Raw genomic sequence first — 10,889 nt, forward strand, 5'->3', positions numbered from 1 at the left:
AGTATGCAAATGTAATTCTTGCAGATTTAGTATTTGTTCGATTACTTGTACTCGTTTTAATGCAGTGCTTTTTGTTGTAATGGTTTGTTCACAAATCCACAGTAAAGCGTAATTTTGGGGTGAAAAATGTCAGGCAAAGTATTGGCATGTACTTGTAAGTGAAAAAGACAAGTATACTTTACGTAGGTATTTCTGTACACCAACTTGAGCTTTCATTAAGCCTGAAGTCATCCGGCTTAAAAAAAAAGCATGTCATAAATGTCCCAAGCACTGTTTATTGGACCTTCTAACGGTATTTCGATGCATCCAGTCTGCCGAGAGAAGACCGCTGGAGTGGGTTGCTTGGGTGAGAGCGAGCAGGGCACCTGAAAAAGTAAAGCCAATAATTTATCTTGACTCATGCAACAGGTTGGCACATAAGCAAATTCGCCTATGTTCCCACAGATAAGAAAGGTTCAGCATTCCGGTCATAGGAGATAATGAATAAATCTTATTGAAAAATATGTGGTTTCATGCAATGCCTATGTTTCAAGGGAACATGGAGTACTGTGGGAGAATAAGCTGTCATAATTAGCAGGCGATTGAAGCAAGTGTTATAGGAAAAAGATGGACACATCGTTTGATTAGCAATAATTACTAGTATTGAAGCAACAGAATACAAACATGAAATACCTTTAAAAACAACACCGACAGGTTGAGATAATAAATTATTCAGAAACTAAACCCTTCTGCCAGCAAAATACCGTAGTGTACTGGCTTTGACATTGCGCTGCTCAGGCAGAGGGCGTGGGATTGAATCCCGGCCACAATGGCTGCATTTAGATGGCAGGGAAATGCCGAAACCCCTATGTAAGGTCTATTGGGTACACGTTAAAGGAGACTAGGGATCCCGCCAACTTGAAGTTATAAAAACCGGGGTAAATTTCGAGATAAGCAAACTCACAAAAGTAGAAGGCCCTGGCCATGCGAAGACCATATAAAGCCTTTTAAGGTAGGTGCCAGCAGCCGCAAAATTTCTTGCAAAAGCGAAATATAGCAGAAGCGGTATTTTTCCGTAGATCACTTTTGCAAGGTATTTTACAACTTGACACCCGACATGTTGGGCATCTACGGGCAACAGCAATTCTTGCACAGATCATAGCAAACACTGTTGCACCTAGGTATACATAGACACATAGGTATAGGTACAGTCGCCGACTGATTTTCCGGACTCCGAAAATTCGGACTTGATTACTCGGTCTGCTTCACGGCACCGCCATTCTCCCCATGGACCATAATGTATAACAACTTCCGAAAGTTCGGTCGCCTTGCAACCTCTCGTCTGATTTTTCGGACACTCCTTGAGCCAACTTGATCGAGAGCACCATGCACCGACTCTGACCGTTGCATGGTTCTACTTGCTGAACGACATTTTTGTTTTGAACGGAGCCTCCTTGCTGCCCCACGAAGTGGCGCTACTGCAAATCCCTGCTCATCATCATCGTCTCTGCCTGGTTTGTAGCTACAGCAGTTCCGGTCTCAGCTTAGTATGCCATGTCAAGACAATCCAGCAGCTGATTTGTTTGTTTCTTCGTGCACGACGCTGCGAGTAGGCCAGGTTTTTTGTTTGTGCAACTGATGTCGGCGTGACGATGTTTGATGAAGCAAGATGGGCCAATTCATTCCACTAATATCTAGAATAGCTACCTGTAAGCACCACCTACCTTTCAACAACATTTGCAAAGCAAAAAACCTCATCCTGAAAAGTCTGCACATGACGACATCGGTAGCATCATCAGCGTGGGGCCTCAAGATAATTCGGCAAGCCAAGAAATTACTGACAGCACAAGTGCAAGCATGCCAACAGGAAATCAGTGGCTGAATAATGCACCTTCTACCAATTGGTAGACAGTGCATTTTCGCAAAGCCCTAACTATAGCAGATCATTGTTCAGGAGTTCCCAAATGCACAACTCTATGCCATTTTCACACAGACTCTAGGGAAGCACCTCTGCACAGTTTCAAGAAAAAAAGCTAGATGCCCCAAGAGAAATGAGCCCACTCAAGCCATGGAAGTTGTGTTTACCTTGTCTTCCTACAACTACTCAAAACCTAGGACTGCTGTTTTGCACAAGGGAACAAACGTCAACATTGGTGCCTCGCCCAACACAAGTGGTCTGCGCTGTAGAAGGTGCCATAAGTCAGCCCACAGATGAGGCCCACACCAGTGCTGTCAGTGTGCTGTACAAATTGCAGAAGCACAGCCTACAAGCTTGTCTGCCTTAGTGTGATCGCACCAATGAACGAAAACTAACGAATCAAGTTTGTTTCGTGCCGAGAACAGTTGCCTCATGCTGGCTTGGTTTGTTGTGTAGGCATGTAAATAATGAAAAGGCCTGCATCACTATCTCTGAAAAAAAAAAATCATGTAACAAAGCACGTACAGTACACAGGTGCAGTGTCTATCACATACCATTTCGTGCAGTAGAGGCTACATCGGATAAACCGGCCAATGTATAAATGACTGGCAGCGTGACCAAGCAAACTTGATGCATGGGTCAGTTAGCAGTGGTAGTGCACTGCTCTCGGCGCACATGCACCTATGTTTGAAAGCTGCTTGATCGTGACAAAATATAAAGACAAAAGCGCTGGAGAGATATCTGAGGCTTTTCTTATATGTATGACGAGGAACCTAGCGCTAGCTCCCCATGCAGAGAATTACTAGACAGTGAGACTGCTTCTTATCATTGTAAAACAAGTGTCACGCTCACCATGTTTCTGTGCGAACAGCATGTATTCAGATCTATTCTCCCCCTTTCACCTTTTGCACAATATCACTGTGCGAGCAATAATACTGAACTGTTAGTAGCACTCTGTCCTGTTGCCTCCTTTCTTTCCTTGTGAATTGTGTGCTAAATAAGGCTTTTTTTGGTGAAAGAGTGCTAGTTTAACGCATAAACTAGCGCCATGGCACTTTGCAATAAAGGACTGTTATATTTCTCTAAAAATTTGTCCATGCAGAACAGTGTCAAAAGAACACCTTAAAGAAAGAACATGAGTGTATCTATCATAAAGACCAATCCTTGTCTTTTTTCCTTAACATAATTTTCAATACCGATATTGAAGTACAAGCTCACCATATTATATCACCTTGTCAATGAAGCAAGGCACAATGGTGCCCAACTGTCGCGGGACCAACTTGGATGTGGAGATCAGCGCAGATCAGCAACATAGCATGGTCTGCTTACACTTCTTCTCCAGGTCCAGCCATACCTACAGCAGCTATAAAACAAGTGAGCTTAGAACCACAAGCGAAACAATATAAAAAGTGACACTGAACAAAGCAACTTTCGTTAAGCATAAATAGGATCGAAATTCTGACATTATGCCCATAAGTAACTTCACTTTGAGCAACAAAGCATCCAATTTAAGAAAGATTATATGTATCAGCTATCTATGTGAGAAAGATTAATCGAACGCCCTCTATTTGCCATACCCCTCCCCTTATGCATGGATGTCTCCCTGACTGAGTGAGCTGATCCCAGGTATAGTGTAATTAAAGGTTGTCACTTGGTGGGCCAATCCCGATACCATTGTATGACTTGTACAATAATTTTAATGTGTTGTAATGCTGGCCATCCTGCAGGCACTGCAACATTATAGCACCCATAAGGCTAATGGTATTACCTGATAAGGTTAACTAATAGGTGTCCCCAGAAGCATAACTCGGCATGTATACTCGGAGGCCATTATTATAAGAGAAGCAATGGCAGAGGTGAAGCTTTATCCTGTGCCATATGCAAAATGGCCGAGGACGCCCAGCTTCTGGTTACATTCTCACTTGTGACCACTGCAACAGGCTGACTGACATGCGTAACCAGCAGTTTGTAGGACCACATTTTCATACCCTGCAATTTGTTTTACATCTGAAGAGATCAGCCTCAAGCTCCATGATGCGCTGCACTCAAGAAGCATTATAAACTGGCAACATTTAAATGCTATGCTGCATGGTTTGTTGCATGCTTTAGGAATTTACTTATTTATTATACACATAGCTCATAGGCTCCAGTTGGAGTGTTGCATGAGGTGGCAAGAAAACAAATTCTGAACAAGGAGAACATTCAACAAAACAAGTCAGACCAAAGAAGAAAAAATAACATACTCTCCTAATGGGACTATTTATCTGGCAGCTAGCTTCTAAAAAAGACAATTAGGAATCTTTTACTACTGGTAGCGCTTTAGGGGATGGAATGTAGAATTCCAAGCTTCATACACTTTTAAGCCACCTTTCGTGGCTTTTTGTTTTGAACTCCTATTCTCTGTACTATTATAGAAATGAATACCCCCTCCAAAATAAAACAAAGAAAAACATGTAATGCACAGTAATGTAACACAATAATGTAATGCACAACAGTGAATACTTAGAAAAATGTAATTAAGAACATGGAGTCTATGTGGGCACAGATGTTAGAAGTCTACATGAAAGCATAATAATAAAGGTGGGCAAAGCATTTATGCTTTTGTCGGGCAAGCTGCAGCAAGACATACAGGTAAAGCATGCCTCACAACACAGTCCCTAAAAATATCTGTCACAATACAGTGAGTAGGTATATCATGCATATCTACAATAGCTCCTAATTATATTTAACTCAGAGGGGGCTACCTATGTAACTTGATCAAACTGAAGGTGGGCCAAATTCTAAATATACGATTCAAGTAGACAGAAAATGGACGTTATGAAAATGCATCTACAGCAAAAGTGTTGTACATTATTGTTGTACATTATGTCATACCTGCCAACCTGTGAACATAATATTTTGTAAAAATGCTGCAGACACTAAATTCTTTGTTGGGGACATAGCACACATTATTTTAAAGCTTGCTCTCAGCACCCCCATTGTTGCATACACACACACATTATTAATAAAGGGAAAATCGCACATCTACCCGCTCGTAGCAATTGCTACAAAAGAAACCCGTACGGATTCCTCGAAAGGAAAGCCTCACAATTGAAAAAAAGAAACCGTCCAGGTCTGGGACTCAAACCCGGGACCACCGCCTTTCCGGGACAGCCGCTTTACCATCTAAGATAACCAGGCGGCTAGCAGATGGCCGCGCCAAGTCGAATTTGTCGACAACATGAAGCAAAGGCAAGGATCTGACGTAATAGTTCTGCGGAAATGCGCAAGGTGTAGAGAAGTAATTAATAAAGGAGAAAAAAATATGTCAAACCCTTGCTTTTGCTTCGCGTTGTCAAGTAATTCGACTTCGCCCTGCCATGTGCTAGCCAGCTGGTTATCTCAGATGGTAGAGTGGCTGCCTCGGAAAGGCGGTAGTCCCGGGTTCGAGTCCCGGACCAGGACGAATTTTTCTTCAACTGTGCGGCTTTCCTTTTGAGGAACACATACAGGTTTCCTTTGTTGCAAATGGTACGAGCGGGTGGATGTCTGATTTTCCCTTTATTAATTACTTCTCTCCACCTCGTGTGTTTGCGCAGAACTATTACGTCACACACACATTATCAACCATTATTTAATTTGTCGTGCAGCACGAAAAGCAGCAGCAAACTTGAAACCAGTAACTGACAACATTTTTTTTTAGATTACAGAGCTTTACGCTGCTTCAGGAATTTATCTGACTAAACTTCCTAAAAGCACGTGCCCCTCTGATGTTCTCGTTAGAGATATTGCATCGCTAATAATAAAGCAGTACAAGTACCATTATAATTAATTTTTTACATGCATTTTAACAATGTCATACCGTCAATCTCTCAACAGCTTTAAAACATCTTAACCAACACAACTTCATTGTCTTTCTAAAATGACATTAATAAAATTGTAAAATGAGCCCACATTTGTAAACCCACGAAAAATTCAGGAGTTTCCAAACATGGATGATACCAACAAAATCTGCAGCTCTTGTAAGTGGCAGCAACTGCTTTGCACACACCTTGTCACAGCATGCACATCAGGTACTTTTCCGTGCTGTTGAGGCTGCAGAAGTGCCGCAGGTGCATATGTGGAGGTGCCTCTGGTTCACAAAATCTTGCCATCCCTAAACAATAATAAATACTTATTTATTGTAATCCCTGCTGAAACTGCAAACTTGTGATATAAAAAGATCTCGTCACATTTTGAAAAAAGTCTCATACAACCAGTTACATGAAGCTGCAACTGGTTGTGCAAATATCTGATTGTAACATCACAGGCGGTTAAATAACACGTAAATCGAACTGTAGAGAACATGAATCTACTATGAAAAGGTTCACACAAACGTACAGCTGTATAACGTGAAATGTGAATTGTACTATCAAAAAATTCCTTGCGGCGCAACAAAGCACTGCTCCCAAAGGACGATGCGCTTAAAATTACAACAGACCACCTCATTTCTGGAGAGACAATACAGAAAAGAGAAAGATTTTTCGATTAAAAAGAAACATTGCTTATGTAATTTCGGCTTCTCTGCTAGATCGGAATCCTTTACAAGTACACGAAAACACACAGGACACTAATACACGTCATCTGACGACACACTATAAACAGAAGAATTTCCATACAAGCTAAAAATCTGGCCATGCGTCGACGAAGAAATCGGGTGCTATCTCGCGCAGCTGTTAGCTGTGACGACGACACATCGACGTACTACTTCTAGAAATGACTATAACATTTCTTAATGAAAAATTATGTACACAAACAGTAACTTTCTTTGCTTGAATTTTTGTGCCCATTTAGATCAAAGAACCACCCGCGCTAGCGTGCTTCATAGGTGAAAGTAAATAAACCACAGATAGAGCTGTTGGTAACATGAATACGTTTTAGGGCAATTTCCATGGAACTTTTTGCTAAATGTGCACTGCGACATGAAGAACAACCATTTGAAAAGCACATTTATAATTCTTGCTGCTTTACAAATCCGGATCCGGTTGTTGTACGGATCTTGCGATACGTACAACAACGCACACTTCACGAACCATAGACAGGAAGAATGCGCGCAAGCGCCGGACTTACCTTTCTAGGCGTACTCGGAAAACGCTCCTTTTAGCGTCACAGGTGCCGCGGCATCGACTGCACCAACGGTCCTTCCGGCGCACACACTGTTGAATTGCGGATCAACTACAGGACGTAAGAGCACAACTTTCACCAAATTCTTCCGTACAGCGCGATACGATGCGACAGTGCCAGAGGAGGAGATCCTGTTCATGAGCCCGGAACAAAGGAAGCGCGAAGGGTCATATCTTCGACATCGGCGCACCACACGAAGGATACTGCGGGCTACATTACGCGGTCCCAGGGGTTTTGTGATTCTCAATGCATACAAAATGCACCACAATTTCTCTCGGCACAGCGTACACACGATTAAACAACTACATCGGACGGCGTCAATGCAGCAAGCACTCACATGTGGCGACAACTGAGGACGGCAAAATATTATCACCTGTAACTTTACCGGCGCTACCTGTGCTGCCATCTGTAGGCCGCCACCGAAAGCGACCGTGCTTTCGGTGATCTCATGGATGGTGACGGCGTTGTATTTCGATGTTATGCGAGTCGTACAGCGTCTTGTACGACGTGTTTCAGCAACGTTGCTTTTAATAGAGAGGACAGCAATCTGCGTATACGCCGTATAGACGTCTCACCCACTTGAAAAACACAACAGCAAATTTTCAGTTTGTCGTATTTTGGGACGTTGTGACTGTCGTTCTGTTCTCTGTAGTGTGACGCCCTGTAGTCGAAAATTCTGTAGTTCCTGATCAATATTTGATTAAAAATTGACAGAGGTCATTTTAAGGTTATGTAAAATTATTAATACGAAATAAAATAAAAAAATAAAAGTAGAAAAAAAAATGCCTTTTGCCAAGGTTTCGAACTTCGGACCTGACGGTTCTGAGACAAGCATCTTACCACTGCACCACGCGGAACATCACTGCTGGCGTATGTTGAAGCTATGTCAAGAGTGTAAATTGCTGTCTGGGTTGCTGTTTACATTTGCATTTTAAAAGCCACGATGCGCTTTCACTTCACCGCGTCAACTGCCGCATCTCTAGATGAGCAAAAGTGTTGTTACCATCGACAGGTACATCGTGGAGTGCTAGACCATCGATTTTGCTGTAACGATATCCATATTTCATACGAAATTCAGAAACAGACAACGGTGACCGGGGACACTGAGGGTTGTTACTGCTAATTTCGACAGTTGTCTCTTGCTCTTTACACTTTTGAGCTCGCATATAATTCGTGTGTTCAATACAATATAGCTACATAAACACTCGTGGGTGAGTCTTCATCTCGACAGAATACTGGCTTCTCACGGCAGCGCTGTACCAGATTAATGAGACCCGAGCGAGACAGCTTTTCACGCAACTTTGTGGAACAATCCAAAACTTCTTTCCCGCTTCGCATATGCTTGTGCAATATTTCTGGGAAATTAACTAATGTGTCAGTGTAACCGCACATGTAAGTCCACAGGCCTGTGTGCCCCATCTTACCAAATAAAACAAAGCGGATACGCAGCCATTCCCGCAGATGGTATGATTTTGATCAGCGGCCGATTTTGAGGAGGCCGGTAGGGCGTTGCTGGTGCCGCGTCGTCACGGCACAATTATAACAATTGGCAACGTCGACTTTAATGCCGGTGTCGGTGCTATCAGTACTGCCGGCTCCAAAGAAGCAAGATTGAATACCGCGCAAGAAAAGAAGTACAGTGTACACCACCGATGCGAAGCTGACATTTTAAAGGGCCGCGACGGAAAGTGCTTCTGTTGCGACTTCAGAACTCTTGGCCGTCGCGACCGAATGTTTCTGTTGCGACGTCAGAATCGCTGTCGTAACGTCAGAAATGTCTGTCGCAACTTCAGAAACGTTAGGAACTTCTGTCGTACAGCAGAAATTGCTGTAGTTGCAGCAGGAATCCCTGTGTCTTTTTCAACTGGGCAGGACCGGGAATCGGTTTGAAATTCGCAGCTAGCATATCGCAGTTTGGTCTGTGAATGTTCCGAGGTGGTCACGCAATTTCTGTAGAGCTTGATAATGGCCCCAACTTAGCACTAGGGGCTAAATTGTCAGGATGTCGAACAATAAAAAGTTCCTCCCCAGTTCTATTCAAGCATTAAACTCGTATGCATGATACCATCCAGTATGGTTGCCACAAAGCTCCAGAATAAACCAGCTTTTGTGCCAAACAGGCGACCCTATATGGTGCCACTGTGTCCAGTATAAGCCAGTTTAGTTGCAAACAGGGCCCCTGTTAAGACCCATTTCTGCTTGAACTGGTCGTGCCTATACCTGCTTACATGCCAAACGGGACCCAGTTCAGCCCTGTTCATGTGTGAACTGGTCCAGTTTATACCTGTTTGCATGCCAAACGGGACCCCGTTCAGACCTGTTTGTGTGTAAACTGGTCCAGTTTATACCTGTTTGCATGCCAAACGGGACCCCGTTCAAACCTGTTCGTGTGTAAACTGGTCCTATTTATACCTGTTTGTTGCTAAACAGGTCCCTGTTAAAACCATTTTAAACCTGTATAACCCAGTTTGAATTTAAATAGGATTTTCCAATAGGGATGTGCATGCTTAAAACGCGTTTTCGCACAAATGCGTGCGCGGGTGCTAAAAAGAGCAGCATCGGCATGCTTAGCACGTCGTTTGGTAGAAATCCACGTGCGCGTTCTGCCAAAAGCACCATTTGCATGCACATCTTGTGGTTTTGCAGAAAACTTCATCCGCGTCTACCAAAAGATGCATGTGCATGCTTAAAACGCGGTTTCGCACAAATCCGTGCGCGGGTGCTAAAAAGAGCAGCATCGGCATGCTTAGCACGTCGTTTGGTAGAAATCCACGTGCGCGTTCTGCCAAAAGCACCATTTGCATGCACATCTTGTGGTTTTGCAGAAAACTTCATCCGCGTCTACCAAAAGATGCATGTGCATGCTTAAAACGCGTTTTCGCACAAATCCGTGCGCGGGTGCTAAAAAGAGCAGCATCGGCATGCTTAGCACGTCGTTTGGTAGAAATCCACGTGCGCGTTCTGCCAAAAGCACCATTTGCATGCACATCTTGTGGTTTTGCAGAAAACTTCATCCGCGTCTACCAAAAGATGCATGTGCATGCTTAAAACGCGTTTTCGCACAAATCCGTGCGCGGGTGCTAAAAAGAGCAGCATCGGCATGCTTAGCACGTCGTTTGGTAGACATCCACGTGCGCGTTCTGCCAAAAGCACCATTTGCATGCACATCTTGTGGTTTTGCAGAAAACTTCATCCGCGTCTACGAAAAGATGCATGTCCATGCTTAAAACGCGTTTTCGCACAAATCCGTGCGCGGGTGCTAAAAAGAGCAGCATCGGCATGCTTAGCACGTCGTTTGGTAGAAATCCACGTGCGCGTTTTGCCAAAAGCACCATTTGCATGCACATCTTCTGGTTTTGCAGAAAACTTCATCCGCGTCTACCAAAAGATGCATGTGCATGCTTAAAACGCGTTTTCACACAAATCCGTGCGCGGGTGCTAAAAAGAGCAGCATCGGCATGCTTAGCACGTCGTTTGGTAGAAATCCACGTGCGCGTTCTGCCAAAAGCACCATTTGCATGCACATCTTGTGGTTTTGCAGAAAACTTCATCCGCGTCTACCAAAAGATGCATGTGCATGCTTAAGACGCGTTTTCGCAAAAATCCGTGCGCGGGTGCTAAAAAGAGCCGCATCGGCATGCTTAGCACGTCGTTTGGTAGAAATCCACGTGCGCGTTCTGCAAAAAGCACCATTTGCATGCACATCTTGTGGTTTTGCAGAAAACTTCATCCGCGTCTACCAAAAGATGCATGTGCATGCTTAAGACGCGTTTTCGCACAAATGCGTGCGCGGGTGCTAAAAAGAGCAGCATCGGCATGCTTAGCACGTCGTTTGGTAGAAATCCACGTG

At 43.7% G+C, this 10,889-nt stretch overlaps 1 long non-coding RNA gene across 1 annotated transcript; it reads right to left on the reverse strand.

The window, feature by feature from the left end:
* Positions 1-255: 255 nt before the first annotated feature.
* Positions 256-8,565, reverse strand: LOC140214476 (uncharacterized). The gene is made up of 4 exons (XR_011891403.1): positions 6,986-8,565; positions 5,928-6,032; positions 3,116-3,260; positions 256-365 (listed from the first exon to the last, which is right to left on the reverse strand). It is a non-coding gene; the product is annotated as an uncharacterized lncRNA (long non-coding RNA).
* Positions 8,566-10,889: the final 2,324 nt, after the last annotated feature.

Source organism: Dermacentor andersoni, unplaced genomic scaffold (genome assembly GCF_023375885.2).
Source record: "Dermacentor andersoni unplaced genomic scaffold, qqDerAnde1_hic_scaffold ctg00000174.1, whole genome shotgun sequence".
NCBI lineage: Eukaryota > Metazoa > Arthropoda > Arachnida > Ixodida > Ixodidae > Dermacentor > Dermacentor andersoni.